This window comes from Lolium rigidum, chromosome 4, assembly GCF_022539505.1.
Source record: "Lolium rigidum isolate FL_2022 chromosome 4, APGP_CSIRO_Lrig_0.1, whole genome shotgun sequence".
NCBI classification, from domain to species: domain Eukaryota; kingdom Viridiplantae; phylum Streptophyta; class Magnoliopsida; order Poales; family Poaceae; genus Lolium; species Lolium rigidum.
Window position 1 is genome coordinate 90,859,366 of NC_061511.1, and position 18,295 is coordinate 90,877,660.

The 18,295-nt window shown below is 40.9% G+C and overlaps 1 long non-coding RNA gene and 1 pseudogene across 2 annotated transcripts; one reads left to right on the forward strand and one right to left on the reverse strand.

The window, feature by feature from the left end:
* The window catches only part of LOC124647360, a 20,698-nt pseudogene extending 6,310 nt beyond the window's left edge, over positions 1-14,388 (reverse strand).
* Positions 14,389-15,749: 1,361 nt separating this feature from the next.
* Positions 15,750-18,222, forward strand: LOC124649552. 2 transcript variants are annotated; one of them, XR_006986695.1, is made up of 3 exons: positions 15,750-16,157; positions 16,975-17,101; positions 17,920-18,222. It is a non-coding gene; the product is annotated as an uncharacterized LOC124649552 (long non-coding RNA). The 2 variants fall into 2 exon arrangements; XR_006986694.1 differs by having other exon boundaries at positions 18,075-18,222.
* Positions 18,223-18,295: the final 73 nt, after the last annotated feature.

An 18,295-nucleotide genomic window follows, 5' to 3' on the forward strand; every position in this document is an offset into this window, starting at 1 on the left:
CTCGCTTAGTTTCGCATGGCATACACGTGAACGTTAAATACGAGCCTCCGATCGGCTCTCGTGTTATCTCCGTGAATCGGCTCAAAGAGCCGATCCACCCATGATTCGTACGAGGTGTCGCAATATATGGTGGTCCTCGCTTGATCAAGATAAAGTTAAAAGCGATCTACGACGATTTAGGGTTTCGACCGCATGAACGCATCATCCTACCTCACGATTAAGTTCGCTGGCTCGCAGTACGCAGCAGATCGGGGAAGCCGATCCTAGACACGTGGCCTAAAAACCAACACGAGGTTGGATCCCCGGACACATCCCGGCTCCAGGGCCAGCAAACCACACCCTACACGCCGCCGGATCCTCCAACCCTCTGTAAGGCCTAACTATTGCGGATATTAAACTATCCTGAAGAACAAGGAGCAACCGTAACGGATCGGATCTACTAAACAATGATCAAGGTGTCGCACCCTACACCCAAGATAGGTGTAGGGTATGGCTAGATGTGTGCGGGTTGCACTACGACGCATATGATACGAAGAACAATGCTAACCCTAACACATCTAAGATAACTACGTTGCTCGCCATCAAAAAGGCTTCCGCACGACAACGCATGAACAACGTAATAGCTTAGGCGTCGCCTAGATCGCAAGATGCCATCTGTGCGCATGGTGCTTACCGGAAGAAACCCCGAGACGAAGGAGTTGGCGCATGCGCCGAGATTGATTTGTGTTGAACGTTGGTTGTTGTTTATTTCATAAACCCTAGATACATATTTATAGTCCGTGGACTTTCTAATTCATGCAGACTTATTAAACCGGTATCTTGATGGCTCAAACCATCCGGTTTGACATGCCTTTGGCATACCCGGGGTCATCCCCCCAACAATTCAACAACAATTAATATTCTCATAAGAGATTGAGGATTAGTTGTCCACACTGAAACTTCCACCATGAATCATGGCTTTAGTTAGCGGCCCAATGTTCTTCTCTAACAATATGCATACTCAAACCATTTAATCATGATAAATCACCCTTACTTCAGACAAGACGAACATGCATAGCAACTCACATGATATTCAACAAAGGTAAAAGTTGATGGTGTCCCCAGAAACCTGGTTACCGCTCAACAAGCAACTTATTAAGAAATAAGACACATAAGTACATATTCTTCACCACAATAGTTTTTAAGGCTATTTGTCCCATGAGCTATATATTGCAAAGGCAAAGAATAGAAATTTTAAAGGTAGCACTCAAGTAATTTACTTTGGAATGGCGGAGAAATACCATGTAGTAGGTAGGTATGGTGGACACAAATGGCATAGTTATTGGCTCAAGGATTTGGATGCACGAGAAGAATTCCTCTCAATACAAGGCTAGGCTAGCAAGGTTGTTTGAAGCAAACTCAAGTATAAAAGGTGCAGCAAAGCTCACATATGAACATATTGTAACTATTATAAGACTTTATATTGTCTCCTTGTTGTTCAAATACCTTAACCAGAAAATATCTAGACTCTAGAGATCAATCATGCAAACCAAATTTTAACCAGCTCTATGTAGTCATTCATTAATGGGTACAAGGTACATGATGCAAGAGCTTAAACATGATCTATATGAGCACAACAATTGCCAAGTATCACATTATTCAAGACATTAAACCATTTACCACATGCGGCATTTTCCGTTTCCAACCATATAACAATGAATGAAATAGTCCAACTTTCGCAATGAACATTAAAGATAAAGCTAAGAACATATGTGTTCATACGAAACAGCGGAGCGTGTCTCTCTCCCAAACAAAGAATGCTAGGATCCGATTTTATTCAAACAAAAACAAAAACAAAAAACAAACAGACGCTCCAAGTAAAGCACATAAGATGTGACGGAATAAAAATATAGTTTCACTAGAGGAACCTGATAAGTTGTCGATGAAGAAGGGATGCCTTGGGCATCCCCAAGCTTAGACGCTTGAGTCTTCTTAAAATATGCAGGGATGAACCACGGGGGCATCCCCAAGCTTTGACTTTTCACTCTTCTTGATCATATTGTATCATCCTCCTCTCTTGACCCTTGAAAACTTCCTCCACACCAAACTTAAAACAAAATCATTAGAGGGTCAGTGAATAATTCATATATTCAGAGGTGACATAATCATTCTTAACACTTCTGGACATTGCACAAAGCTACTAAAAGTTAATGGAACAAAGAAATCCATCAAACATAGCAAAACAGGCAATGCGAAATAAAAGGCAGAATTTGTCAAAACAGAACAGTTCATAAAGACGAATTTTAAAGAGGCACCAGACTTGCTCAGATCAAAATGCCCAAATTGAATGAAAGTAGCGTACATATCTGAGGATCACGCACGTAAATTGGCAGATTTTTTTAAATTTTCTACAGAGACTACTGCTCAAATTCGTGGCAGCAAGAAATCTGTTCCTGCGCAGCAATCCAAATCTAGTATTGGCTTTACTATCAAAGACTTTACTTGGCACAACAATGCAATAAAATAAATATAAGGAGAGGTTGCTACAGTAATAACAACTTCCAAGACTCAAATATAAAACAAAGGTGCAGAAATAAAATAATGGGTTGTCTCCCATAAGCGCTTTTCTTTAACGCCTTTCAGCTAGGCGCAGAAAGTGTGAATCAAGTATTGTCAAGAGATAAAGCATCAACATTACCTCGGGCGTTACGCCTACCCTTCTTATTATTTTTCTTACTCTTTGATTTAGAGAATACATGTCTACCTCCCGGTGCAGAGGTGAATTTTAGGGTGCCTTCCCCCACATCTATGACCGCTCCCAATAGTTTCAGCAGGGATCTTCCGAGTGTGATTTGTCCTGTTCCTGCACATTCGATAACAAGGTAATCAGTGGATACTGTTCTTCCAAGAATGGTTGTATGCACACCCTCGGCTATTCCCTTAGGAATTATAACAGAGTTATCAATAAGAGTTATTCCTTCTCCCCCTTCAACGAGTCCCCAAAGTGTCAAAGATTCATAAATACTCTTAGGCATAAGGCAAAATTCAGACATAATATCACATTGGCATGAAAAGTTTCACCACCTATAACAACTTTAATAGTAGGGTCCCATATTGAAGGTTCAGAGTTCACCAAAACTTGATCAAGACGGTTACGAACATAACTATAATTTTTTCCAAGCAAGATGCACTTATCTCAAGAGTGTTTAATCTATTATAAATGCTAATAAGAGCTGAATCAAAGTTATTAGCTGAACTATGTGATGCAACCAATTTTTTTATGGCATTAAAAGCTTGATCCCCATCGCAATGAAGGAAATCTCCTCCCACTACAGCATCCAAGGCATATCTATAGCGAATCATAAGACCAAAATAAAAGTTACTAAGGAGCAAACTTAGAGTCATTTGAGGTTCAGCTTTACGATAAGAATCGAAAATTCTGGACCAAGCATCTTTAAAACTCTCCTCATCCCCTTGTTTAAAAGTGAAGACTAATTCCTCAGGTGAAGAAGTAACAGGTGCAAAGCTAGACATGATAACAAAAGTAAAATGCAAGTAACTATTTTTTTTGTGTTTTCAATATAGAGAACAACACAGTAAATAAAGTAAAACTAGCAATTAATTTTTTGTGTTTTTGATATAAGGAGCAAACAAGCAGTAAATAAAGTAAAACAAAGCAAGACAAAAACAAAGTAAAGAGATTGGATGTGGGAGACTCCCCTTGCAGCGTGTCTTGATCTCCCCGGCAACGGCGCCAGAAAAAGTCTGTTGACGTGGGAGTTGAAAATCTTTGTGGTGTAACTTTTCTTCGTTCCCCGGCAACGGCGCCAGAAAACAGTCTTGATGCGCGTAGATGACACGTCCGTTGGGAACCCCAAGAGGAAGGTGTGATGAGCACAGCAGCAAGTTTTCCCTCAGTAAGAAACCAAGGTTTATCGAACCAGTAGGAGTCAAGAAGCACGTTGAAGGTTGTTGGTGGCGGAGTGTAGTGCGGCGCAACACCAGGGATTTCGGCGCCAACGTGGAACCTGCACAACACAATCACAGTACTTTGCCCCAACGTAACAGTGAGGTTGTCAATCTCACCGGCTTGCTGTAAACAAAGGATTAAACGTATTGTGTGGAAGATGATGATTGTTTGCGAAGAACAGTAAAGAACAATTGCAGTAGATTGTATTTCAGATGTAAAGAATAGGACCGGGGTCCACAGTTCACTAGTGGTGTCTCTCCATAAGATAAGCAGATGTTGGGTGAACGAATTACAGTTGGGCAATTGACAAATAAAGAAGGCATAACAATGCACATACATATATCATGATGAGTACTATGAGATTCAATCAGGGCATTACGACAAAGTACATAGACCGCTATCCAAGCATGCATCTATGCCTAAAAAGTCCACCTTCAGAGTTATCATCCGAACCCCCTCCAGTATTAAGTTGCAAACAACGAGACAATTGCATTAAGTATGGTGCGTAATGTAATCAACACAAATATCCTTAGACAAAGCATCGATGTTTTATCCCTAGTGGCAACAGCACATCCACAACCTTAGAACTTTCCATCACTGTCCCAGATTTAATGGAGGCATGAACCCACTATCGAGCATAAATACCCCCTCTTGGAGTCACAAGTATCAACTTGGCCAGAGCCTCTACTAGCAACGGAGAGCATGCAAGAACATAAATAACATATATGATAGATTGATAATCGACATAGTATTCAAATTCATCGGATCCCAACAAACACAACATGAAGGATTACAAATAGATGATCTTGATCATGATAGGCAGCTCACAAGATCTAACATGATAGCACAATGAGGAGAAGACAACAATCTAGCTACTGCTATGGACCCATAGTCCAGGGATGGACTACTCACACATCGATCCGGAGGCGATCATGGCGATGAAGAGACCTCCGGGAGATGATTCCCCTCTCCGGCGGGGTGCCGGAGGCGATCTCCCGAATCCCCCGAGATGGGATTGGCGGCGGCGGCGTCTCGGAAGGTTTTCCGTATCGTGGCTCTCGATCGTGGGGTTTCGCGACGAAGACTTTAAGTAGGCGGAAGGGCAGGTCAGGAGGCGTCACGGGGGGCCCCACACAACAGGGCCGCGCGGCCAGCACCTGGGCCGCGCCGCCCTAGTGTGGCGCCACCTCGTGGCCCCACTTCGTTTCCTCTTCGGACTTCTGGAAGCTTCGTGGAAAAATAGGACCCTGGGCGTTGATTTCGTCCAATTCCGAGAATATTTCCTTACTAGGATTTACGAAACCAAAAACAGCGAAAACAACGAATCGGCTCTTCGGCATCTCGTCAATAGGTTAGTGCCGGAAAATGCACAATAATGACATATAATGTGTATAAAACATGTGAGTATCATCATAAAATTAGCATGGAACATAAGAAATTATAGATACGTTTGGGACGTATCAGTCATCAAGACTATTTTCTGGCGCCGTTGCCGGGGAGGCATAGCTCTACTCATAAGTTCACCTGGGGAGTACACTCTACCTCTCTCTCTATTTTATTTTATTTTGTTTTTCTTAGTTTACTTTTGTCTAGTTTATTTGTGCCTAGTTTATTTCTGTCTAGTATTATTTTGCTTATTTTACTTTTGTCTAGTTTGTTTTTACCTTGTTTTATTATATACCCAAAAATCCATAAAAATTTGAAAAACCGAAAAATTAAAAACTGTTGTTATGGGAGAACCCACAACCTATTTGGACCTTATAGAATTGTATAATAATTATAGAGAATCAAGAACGGAAAAAGTTATGAGTGCTGTGATAGAAAAATTGAATACAATTGCTAAAATCTTGCTTAAACGCCATGATATAAACTGTTGCTCTCAACAGGATACTAAACATCTTAAATTTCAATGTGGCTTTAGTGAAGAAGTTTTAATTAAGAACTATAATTGGAATAGCTATATTCATTTTGGCTTCGAAGAAGTAGAACAATTTGTCTTATTTATGGGAGCCTCTGAGATAGAATCCTTCATGTCTAAAAATTATGAAACTTGTGCTGTTTGTAAGGACCTTAAAGATTATGTCTCTTCTATCTTTAATTTTTGCATGGAAAGTTACAGCGATAATCCTTATATCATTGATTATAAAGAGAGACTCATTAATGCACAAGAATGCACTCACAATTTGCAGGAACCAGTGGAAGAAGAAATTGATGAACCTGAAAGCTCATTGGATGAAAAAGAGGAGGAAATTGATGAACCTGAAATCTCATTGGATCAAAAAGAAGAGGAGAGTGATGAACAAAAGGAGGGAGAATGGATTAACTACCCATGCCAACCTTCTAATGAGAGTAACTCTTTATCTCTTACACTATTTGATTGTCCTCCATGCTTACCGAAGGAGGATGAATGTTATGTTCCTGTGGATTCTCTTGAAATATTCCCTATGAGTAAAACTTGCGAGAATAATTATGCTACTGTTATTCATGATAATCCATGCTATTTTGATAAATCTTATGATAATGTTTTGTTTGTGCCTGATGTCGAAATGCATGGTACTAAAGAGTTTTGCTTGGCAAATGTTTATGATAAATCTCTAGATGATGGTCCTAAGTTACTTGATAATATTAATTGTACTACTAATGAAAATGGGATTGGAGAGATCTTGACTTTATCTATGAGTCCCATATCTTTTAAGATTGATCAATCATCTTGTTACATTATTGATAAAAGTGAGTTTGAAAGTTTTAATCCCAATATTTTTGAGCTTGATAAAAATTATGTGTTTGTAGATCATGGAAAGCATGCTGTATGTGATAGTTATATTGTTGAGTTTGTTCATGATGCTACTGGAAATTATTATGAGAGAGGAAAATATGGTTGTAGAAATTTTCATGGTACTAAAACACCTCTCCATATGCTGAAAATTTTGGAGTTACTCTTGTTTTATCTTCTTATGCTTGTCACTTTGTTCTTCATGAATTTATTTGTGTACAAGATTCCTATGCATAGGAAGTGGGTTAGACTTAAATGTGTTTTGAACTTGCTTTTTGATGCTCTCCTCTGCTTCAACTCTTATTTCTTGCGAGTGCATCATTAAAACTGTTGAGCCCATCTTAATGGCTATAAAGAAAGCACTTCTTGGGAGATAACCCATGTGTTTATTTCGCTACTGTTTTGTTGTGTTTTGAAAGTTGTTACTACTGTAGCAACCTCTCCTTATCTTTATTTTATTGCAATGTTGTGCCAAGTGAAGTCTCTAATAGAAGGTTGATGCTAGATTTGGATTTCTGCGCAGAAACAGATTTCTTCTTCGTCACGAATTTGGGTAGGATTCTCCGTAGGTAACTCAGAAAAATCTTCCAATTTACGTGAGTGTTCCTCAGATATGTACGCAACTTTCATTAGTTTTGAGTTTTCTGATTTGAGCAACGGAAGTACCTCTTAAAAATTCGTCTTTACTGGCTGTTCTGTTTTGACAGATTCTGTCTCTGTTTTTTGCATTGTCTCTTGTGGACTTTAAGTGAGGCTTTCTAGACGTGGAGAGCTGTAGCTAATGGTTTATTGAGATCTTTCAATGTGTCACTACAGGGCTAAAGTGGATTAAAGTTTTTTGAGTACTAACCCCTCTAATGAAGTTTATGAGAAGTTTGGTGTGAAGGAAGTTTTCAAGGGTCAAGAGAGGAGGATGATATATGATCAAGAAGAGTGAAAAGTCTAAGCTTGGGGATGCCCCCGTGGTTCATCCCTGCATATTTCAAGGAGACTCAAGCATCTAAGCTTGGGGATGCCCAAGGCATCCCCTTCTTCATCAACAACTTATCAGGTTTCTTCTATTGAAATTATATTTTTATTCGGTCACATCTTATGTGCTTTACTTGGAGCGTCTGTGTGTTTTTATTTTTGTTTATGTTTGAATAAATTCGGATCCTAGCAATCCTTGTGTGGGAGAGAGACACGCTCCGCTTTTTCATATGAACACTGGTGTTCTTCGTTTTACTTTTAAGGTTCATGACAAAAGTTGGAAGCTATTGCACTTATTGTTATTTGGTTGGAAACAGAAAATGCCCCATATTGTCTTGAATAATTTGATACTTGGCAATTGTTTTGAGCTCTCAACTAGATCAGGATTAAGCTTGCACCATGTAGTTTAAACCTATTAGTGGAGAACTACCGTAGAGCTTGTTGAAATTGATTTGCATGATTGGTCTCTCTAAGGTCTAGATATTTTCTGGTAAAAGTGTTTGAGCAACAAGGAAGACAGTGTAGAGTCTTATAATGCTTGCAATATGTTCTTATGTAAGTTTTGTCTGTCATCGGTTCATACTTGTGTTTTCTTCAAACAACCTTGCTAGCCAAAGCCTTGTACTGAGAGGAAATGCTTCTCGTGCATCCAAAACCTTGAGCCAAAACCTATGACATTTGTGTCCACCATAACTACCTACTATGTGGTATTTTCTGCAATCCAAGTAAATACTTCATGTGCTACCTTTATACAATTCAAAATTTTATTACTCCTTATTTGTGTCAATGTTTTATAGCTCATGAGGAAGTATGTGGTGTTTTATCTTTCAATCTTGTTGGGCAGCTTTCACAAATGGACTAGTGGCTTCATCCGCTTATCCAATAATTTTGCAAAAAGAGCTGGCAACGGGGTTCCCAGCCCCAATTAATTAACTTTCATTAATAATTCTCTTCACATGTTTTGCCCTGATTCATCAGTAAGCAACTTAATTTTGCAAACAGACACTCCTTCATGGTATGTGAATGTTGGACGGCACCCGAGGATTCGGTTAGCCATGGCTTGTGTAAGCAAAGGTTGGGAGGAGTGTCAACCATAAATAAAACTAAAGTACATGTGTAAACAAAAAAGAAGAGGGATGATCTACCTTGCTGGTAGAGATAACGTCCTTCATGGGAGCCGCTCTTTGAAAGTCTGTTTGATGAGGGGGTTAGAGTGCCCACTACCATTCGTTGACAACAACAAACACCTCTCAAAACTTTACTTTTATGCTCTCTATATGATTTCAAAACTTAAAAAGCTCTAGCACATGATTTAATCCTTGCTTCCCTCTGCGAAGGGCCATTCTTTTACTTTTTGTTGAGTCAGTTTACCTACTTCCTTCCATCTTAGAAGCAAACACTTGTGTCAACTGTGCATTGATTCTTACATACTTGCTTATTTGCATTCATCATATTACTCTGTATTGACAACTATCCATGAGATATGCATGTTGAAAGTTGAAAGCAATTGCTGAAACTTAAATCTTCCTCTCGTGTTGCTTCAATGCCTTTACTTTGAATTTATTGCTTTATGAGTTAACTCTTATGCAAGACTTTTGATGCTTGTCTTGAAAGTACTATTCATTAAAAGTTTTGCTATATGTCATCTATTTGTTAGCAAATATAGATCGTTGCCTTGAGTCACTTCATTCATCTCATATGCTTTACAATAGTATGATCAAGATTATGTAAGTAGCATGTCACTACAGAAATTATTCTTTTTATCGTTTACCTACTCGAGGGCGAGTAGGAACTAAGCTTGGGGATGCTTGATACGTCTCCAACGTACCTATAATTTCTGATGTTCCATGCTTGTTTTATGACAATACCTACATGTTTTGTTCGCACTTTATAATGTTTTTATGCATTTTCCGGAACTAACCTATTAACAAGATGCCGAAGTGCCAGTTCCTGTTTTCTGTTGTTTTTGGTTTCAGAAAGGCTGTTCGGGCAATATTCTCGGAATTCGACGAAACGAAGACCAAACATCATAATTCACCGAGACGGACCAGGACACCGAAGGGAAGTCAGAGGGGAGGCATGGGTCCCCCAGACCATAGGCCGGCGCGGCCTGGAAGGGGGGCGCGCCGCCCTATGGGGTGGGACCCCCAGGCGCCCTCCTGCGCCGCCTCTTCGCCTATATAAGCCCTTTCGACCTAAAAACGCGATACGAATTGACGAAACTCCAGAAAGACTCCAGGGGCGCCGCCGCCATCGCGAAACTCCGTTTCGGGGGACAAAAGTCTCTGTTCCGGCACGCCGCCGGGACGGGGAAGTGCCCCCGGAAGCCATCTCCATCGACGCCACCACCTCCATCATGCTCCGTGAGTAGTTCCCCCATGGACTACGGGTTCTAGCTGTAGCTAGTTGGTATTCTCTCCCCCATGTACTTCAATACAATGATCTAATGAGCTGCCTTACATGATTGAGATTCATCTGATGTAATCGGTGTTGTGTTTGTTGGGATCCGATGGATTGTTACATTATGATTAGTCTATCTATAAAGTTTGTGAAGTTATTGTTGCTGCAATCTTGTTGTGTTTAATGCTTGTCACTAGGGCCCGAGTGGCATGATCTTAGATTTAAGCTCTATACTTATTGCTTAAATTGTATCTACAAGTTGTTTGCACATGTCTATGTCCGGAACCCGAGGCCCCAGAGTGACAAGCAATCGGGATAACTGGAGGGGAAGGCTTAGATATGAGGATCACATGTTTTCACGGAGTGTTAATGCTTTTCTCCGGTGCTCTATTAAAAGGAGTACCTTAATTGCCGATAGATTCCCTTGAGGCCCAGCTGCCACCTAGCTGGTTGGACAAAAGATGTTATGCAAGTTTCTCATTGCGAGCACGTATAACTATATATGGAAAACATGCATACATGATTAATAATCTTGATGTTCTGTCTTAATGCTATTTCAATCCTATCAATTGCCCAACTGTAATTTGTTCACCCAACACTTGTTATTGGAGAGTTACCACTAGTGTAGATAGCTGGGAACCCCGGTCCATCTCTCATCATCATATACTCGTTCTATATGTCATTGGAAGTAGTATCAACTATTTTCTGGTGTCATTGCCTCTGTGTTATTGCTACTGCTGCTGTGTTATTGTTACCATTGCTCCCATATTACTGCTGCTTTCACATCACCCCTGTTACTAGTGCTTTTCCAGGTGCAGCTGAATTGACAACTCAGTTGTTAAGGCTTATAAGTATTCTTTACCTCCTCTTGTGTCGAATCAATAAATTTGGGTTTTACTTCCCTCGAAGACTGTTGCGATCCCCTATACTTGTGGGTCATCACATGTTCGTCTTGTCTGAAGTAAGGGAGATTTGCCATGAGTTGAATGGTTTGAGTATGCATATTGTTAGAGAAGAACATTGGGCCGCCAACCAAAGCCATGTATCATGGTGGAAGTTTCAGCTTGGACATTAATCCTCAAATCTCTTATGAGAATATTATCTGTTATTGAATGCTTAAAGCATAAAAGAGGAGTCCATTATCTGTTTTCTATGTTGTCCCGGTATGGATGTCCTCAAGTTGAGATCTATCAAAATCGAGAAATCAAATGCGATTTATCTCCTTGGACCTTTGTACGAGTGGCATAGAGGTACCCCTTTGTGACACTTGGTTGAAACATATGTAATGCAATGATAATCCATGGAAATCCAAGCTAATTAGGACAAGGAGCGGGCACTATTAGTATTCGATGCATGAGGCTTGCAACTTATAGGAGGTTTTATGCATAACACATATGAATTATTACTACCGTTGACAAAATTGTTTCCATGTTTTCAAAATAAATAGCTCTAGCAGATGAGTAATCCCTGCTTCCCTCTGCGAAGGGTCTTTCTTTTACTTTATGTTGAGTCAGTTTACCTACTTCTTTCTATCTTAGAAGCAAACACTTGTGTCAACTGTGTGCATTGATTCTTACATACTTGCTTATTTGCACTCATCATATTACTTTGTGTTGACAATTATCCATGAGATATACATGTTGAAAGTTGAAAGCAACTGCTGAAACTTAAATCTTCCTTTGTGTTGCTTCAAAACCTTCTATTAAGAATCTATTGCTTTATGAGTTAACTCCTATGCAAGACTTGTTGATGCTTGTCTTGAAAGTACTATTCATGAAAAGTCTTTGCTATATGATTCAGTTGTTTAGTCATTATCTTTACCATTGCTTTGAATCACTTCATTCATCTCATATGCTTTACAATAGTATTGATCAATATTATGATAGTAGCATGTCACTTCGAAATTATCCTTGTTATCGTTTACCTACTCGAGGGCGAGTAGGAACTAAGCTTAGGGATGCTTGATACGTCTCAAACGTATCTATAATTTCTTATGTTCCATGCTAGTTATATGACAATACTCACATGTTTTATATACACTTTATATCATTTTGATGCATTTTCCGGCACTAACCTATTAACATGATGCCGAAGCACCCGGTTCTCGTTTTCTGCTGTTTTTGGTTTCAGAAATCCTACAGAGGAAATATTCTCGGAATTGGACGAAACAAAAGCCCACGGTCTTATTTTCCACGGAGCCTGCCAGAACACCGAAGAGGAGACGGAGAGGGGCCACGAGGCGGCCACACCATAGGGGGGCGCGGCCCCACCCCTGGTCGTGCCGCCTTATGGGGTGGGCCCCTCGAGCGTCCCCCGACTCTGCCCCTTCGCCTATATAATCCTTCCGTCGCAAAAACCCTAGTACCGAGAGCCACAATACGAGAAAAGTTACTGAGACGCCGCCGCCGTCAACCCTACCTCGGGGGATTCTGAAGATCGCCTCCGGCACCCTGCCGGAGAGGGGAATCATCACCGGAGGGCTCTACATCACCATGCCCGCCTCCGGACTGATGCGTGAGTAGTTCATCCTTGGACTATGGGTCCATAGCAGTAGCTAGATGGTTGTCTTCTCCTCTTGTGCTATCATGTTTAGATCTTGTGAGCTACCTATCATGATCAAGATCATCTATTTGTAATGCTACATGTTGTGTCTGTTGGGATCCGATGAATATGGAGTACTATGTCAAGTTGATTATCGATCTATCATATATGTGTTGTTTATGATCTTGCATGCTCTCCGTTGCTAGTAGAGGCTCTAGCCAAGTTGATACTTGTGACTCCAAGAGGGAGTATTTATGCTCGATAGTGGGTTCATGCCTCCATTGAATGCAGGACGATGACGAGAAAGTTCTAAGGTTGTCGATATGTTGTTGCCACTAGGGATAAAACATCAATGCTTTGTCTAAGGATATTTCTATTGTTTACATTACGCACAGTACTTAATGCAATTGTGCAGTTGTTTGCAACTTAATACTGGAAGGGGTGCGGATGCTAACCCGAAGGTGGACTTTTTAGGCATAGATGCATGCTTGGATAGCGGTCTATGTTCTTTGTCGTAATGCCCTAAGTAAATCTCATAGTAGTCATCATGATATGTATGTGCATTGTTATGCTCTCTCTATTTGCCAATTGCCCAAGTGTAATTTGTTCACCCAACATGTTATTTATCTTATTGGAGAGACACCACTAGTGAACTGTGGACCCCGGTCCATTCTTTTACATCTGAAATACAACCTACTGCAATCATTGTTCTCTGCTGTTCTTTGCAAACAAACATCATTCTCCACACCATGCGTTTAATCCTTTGTTTATAGCAAGCCGGTGAGATTGATAACCTCACTGTTAAGTTGGGGCAAAGTATTTTGATTGTGTTATGCAGGTTCCACGTTGGCGCCGGAATCCCTGGTGTTGCGCTGCACTACACTCCTTCACCAACAACCTTCACGTGGCCTTCATCTCCTACTGGTTCTTACTGAAGGAAACTTGTTGCTGTACGCATTACACCTTCCTCTTGGGGTTCCCAACGGACGTGTGCTTCACGCGTCATCAATGAGCCTTGAGATTTCAGGAATTGTAGACTACATGGGCTGCCTTACTGGGCTGCAGCCCATCTACATTCAACAACAGCTTCCTCACAAAATCTTACAGAGCAAAGTGTACACAGGAGAATACTCAAAAAAGCCCAAAATTATGAGAAAAATCGAAGTTGTTGAGCTTTAATATAGTAGTTATAAGATTGATCAAATCTAGAGAAAGTATGACTTAGTACAGAAGCTATACTCTGTGGATGGGAGGGGAGCACATGACAACAAGTGAGCTTCGGGTGCAATCCAGGGGTATATATGATGCCCCCCCACGGAGTCACCACGTTCGTTTGGATTCTGAGCCATCCGATGGAGCCTTCCAGCAGATTTCGTCCGTTGATCTTTTTTCACCAGGCCCATATAAAACGATCAGCCCACGGTGAAAACCTAGCACCCTATGAGACAACCCTCGCGTGCCCTTCCCTTGGCGGCGCCTGCGCCGCGCTCCCTACACACGAGAGAAGAGCGGCGGCGCTGCGTGGCTGCGCTCGTTGGCCGCGGAGGAGCGCCGGCTGGCCAGCCCTCCCTGCTCCGGCTCCTCCTCCGCGTCGGCGGCACCCCGCCTCCTCCCATGCTCCTCTGAGCCTCGCCCTCTTCCTCTGCTCTCAAGAAGTCGGCCGCACGGCAGCCGCCATGAGCTTCCACCGCGCTTCTTGGTCCTCCGCCTCGATCTGGAGTACCGGCGGCCGGGTGAGACCACCACCTCACCCCATCTCTGTCTCAAACCAAGTCCAGCGGCGGTGGAAAATTATGGCATCGTAGGCGGCTGTGCTGTGGGATTGAGGTCAACAATGGCGGCAGAAGCTGGTGGACAACGGAGGCTGCATCGGTTTGTCTCCTCCTCTTCTCTCTCCCACCAGCCTAGCACCAGACCCCATCTCACGCGTTTTTGCTTTTTTTTCAGCGATCTCACGCGTTCTTGATGGTCTTTTATTTGCCGGCGAACGGATCGATGCACCTCATAGGAAGGAGGAGGACCAGCCCTTGTGTGGGAGGTGGTGTGGCTTCGGGGGAAGCGAGCATGCGGGAAGGACCGATTTTTTCCTGCCCAATTGTTGTTGTTATACGTTTGATTACTACATCAACATTGTTGCGTCCTCCTGCAAAGTATCGATCACCATCATGTATCCCTCCCCGCCAAGCACGACCAATTAAGGCAGCAAGGTACATCTCCACATTTGCTCTCCTCCTTTTATACCTACGGATTTGATTTTCACGTAAGAGGGAGAATAATGGTTCATAGGAAGAGTAGGATGGGGCTGTTGTATAATTCATGGTCCAAGGAAATCACGCCAGTTGTAGTTCGAGAGGATACCAAAGAAACAGATCTTGTGCTAGGTTTGTGTCTATTGGGTTCACCTACCTATTTTTGCCTTTCCCGGGTCATCCCATATGCAGATGTCGAGGAGGGTCTACTGTGAGGGTTGTAGCTGCATGAGATTGGGTCAATACTCCAGACTTCTTGGTTATTTGATTAATTGATATAATATGAGGCCATGTGCCAATCTTTTTGATTAATTACAGTCTCACTTAGTATTTCTGAATGGTTTGTACATATTTATTTGTAAATGAAAAAATGACACAGTAGGGAGCCTACCGTACTGTATGAGTGTCAAAAATAATCACAGTCCCACATAGTATTACTTTTCTAGAGTTATGATATACGTTGCATATTAGTTTTGTGGCATAAAATATGTGCATCACAGACCTATCCAAATGTCAAGAGAATAATATTTAGGAAGGTTTTGGTAGTTTAAATGTCTACTTGATGATATTTAAATGTATGTAATACATAATTTTGTGTGTGCCTACTATGTTTGATATATGAAATTCAGGACATCGAGCAAGAGTCTATTATTAAATTTGCAGGTTTGATTATTCTGTGTCATGGAACGACATCTAGATAGTTTTTCCATAGATGTTATGTTAGTACTGCGGCTATGTCACATCACTATTAGTAATAGGCCTCTCTTATACAGGGCACCTAGGTGCCATCGGATTCTATGCCTACTAGCACAATAACCATGTGCTGCAGTGGGTTAACGAGTGGGTTAACGAGATGATAATTATTTCTTGCATAAATAAAAGATTTTCTCTTTGGTCTCCCTGTGACCTAAATCCAAAATTATCACTCTTAGGCCTTGAACTGGATAGATTGTGGCTCTCGTGATGTCGTATTTGCTAATGTGTTCATTTGTCTTGTTCGAGGAAACTGGCTTAAGCTCTTACCATTTGCATACATTAAAATTTTAGTGCATCATCAAGGCAGCGAACGATTAAACAACACCTTGTTGCATACATATTAATTGATCCATGGCATTTCCTTTGTTTCATAGAGGGCTCAGAATGTTTATCTTTACATTTGATAAATCTAATTGATAAGGTTTGATTATTTACCCTTCTCTTTGCAGGTCATTAAGAAAATCATCCACCCAAGTGATTCATGCGGTCTAATTGATAGTGTCGGCTAAGATGTTATTTGGTATGAGCTTCATATAAGCTTATTACTTTTCTGTACTATTGAACGATATTATAATCCAATAGAAAAGCACTTGTTTATATTCTTCTTCTAGCTTTCTAGGAATTTCTTTTTGTGATAATATTATCAAATGCCCCTCTGATCATTCATGTATAGCAAACTTAAAATTGTAGGGCTTATTAGAGATAACTGCTGTGCATATAAGAATTGTTTATTTCATATGGGAACTTCGGGTTTGAGTGGTATTTACCTCATCACATTCCTTGTGATCAGCTTCATGAGGTGCTTATGTGCACCTTCCTTTCCACGCTCTTCCATTACTCCCTTTTTGGTTTAATCCCCTAATCTTTCATCTTTGCTAGATTCTTTTTATTTATGTCTACATCTTGGTTAATGAAAAGGAAAGTGGGATGCAGGGGATTGATTTATGTAATCTTTATTCTACTCATTAACTTTATTTCCTAAAATTTAGCTCAAAATATGTCACTTACATGACATGTACAATATATTGCCTCTGTTGTGACTTGCATATGCACGCTATTCATTTATAAATAGATGAGTTATTTATGGGATTCTATGGCCAATCAGTCGGGGCTCTATGGCCAGAAATTGTCTTATAATTCTTCTGGTTAAGTAAAAGCTTGAGGGATTTAGGTAGTTAGCAACCAAATTATCTTTTGGGCCGCTGGAAACCAGTAGTACCATGTTAGTGTTTCTGTGTCAATTGAAAACCAAGTTTGTATTTAGAAGGGACTCCTATTTAGTGAACTTTGGGCCATTTTATTTAGTGAACTTTCGACCATTTTATTGGCTTATGCAGTTTATGGTGTGATTGGCAAACTGATTGGTGTGGAAAAAGCTATCCTGATCCAAGACCAATGTTAGAAAATGATTCAACATCAAAACTAATGCTAAGGACTTCCGGTCGGATCATGGAGTTGAACAAGGTACGATGTCTATCACTGAAAAGAAACAAGATGCTCATTTTAGGTATTTCCAGGCTTTAGGTGTGTGGTTTTTTAACTGAAACTTCCTATTTGCACTGTGATGTGCTTATCTCTACATTGGAGTGCAATGGTGCCTGTTTGAGATTAGAAAAAATGGGAGGAAAGAATTGAGTTCTACTCTAGGGAGATACTTATCTCTACACTGGAGAGAGTATAATGGTGCTATGACTGAGAAAAATATGAATTAGCTCAATTTCGTGATAATTTTGGCAGTGTAGTTTTAATAGTTTTGGTATGAGAAGTATTGCAACCAAGGTATTTACTATAATGTCAAGTCGCACCATAACTTTTTTCCGGGACTGTTACATAAAAGAATGATCTGTGAGCAATGGCCCGCAATAGTTTCTTGACGGGCTACTTGCAGATGAATGTTGCAAGTATTTTTATTTATATCCTTTTCTAAATTACCTGCTGCATTTTAAGAGAGAGTGGCTTAAGTATGATGCTCTTCAACAGTAAGAAGGTGCCCTCTGTATTCTATTACATTTGTTAATGGGAACATGTGGCCTGGCAATGAAGTTGCAGCCATATTTAGTATATGTAACTTTCATATTATTTTCCAAGCAGAAAATAAGTTTACCGCCAATACATATGTTGTCGATTCATGGTTGCTCATTTAATGCACCTTCCTGGTTGGTCTTAGAAGTGGAAACGGAACAAAGCCTACCAATATTGTCAAGAATTTTGGGCTTACACATCTTAGTGCCGGAAATATGTTACTGTTGGAAATTGAGTGAGACCTTCCACCTGATGTGCAGATGCAATGAATCTGCTTGCAGCACAGCTTTAGCCCCAGTTCAGCAACATCCTGGTCTCCGGCGAAGTGTTCCTGATCTTGATCTCTCATGTGTATGACTGTACTTGCTTGGCTTTATTTCTTCAGTTCCAACTAATTGATCTGTCTTCTTTGTAGTTGTTCAGAGTAGTTGGCATGGGAGACGGCAACGACTGGCGCGGGCTCTGCTCAAAGGCTCGCCGGAGACAACCAACATCTCCACAGTCTACTTGACGTGACCGTCGTCAAACACTGCAATGCCGAGCACACTACTTGGTGTGGCCGACGTCCCAGCTAGACGACTATAGATGAGATGCCTTCCCTCCTTTGCTTCAGAATTCGGTATAAGCTCTCTATTG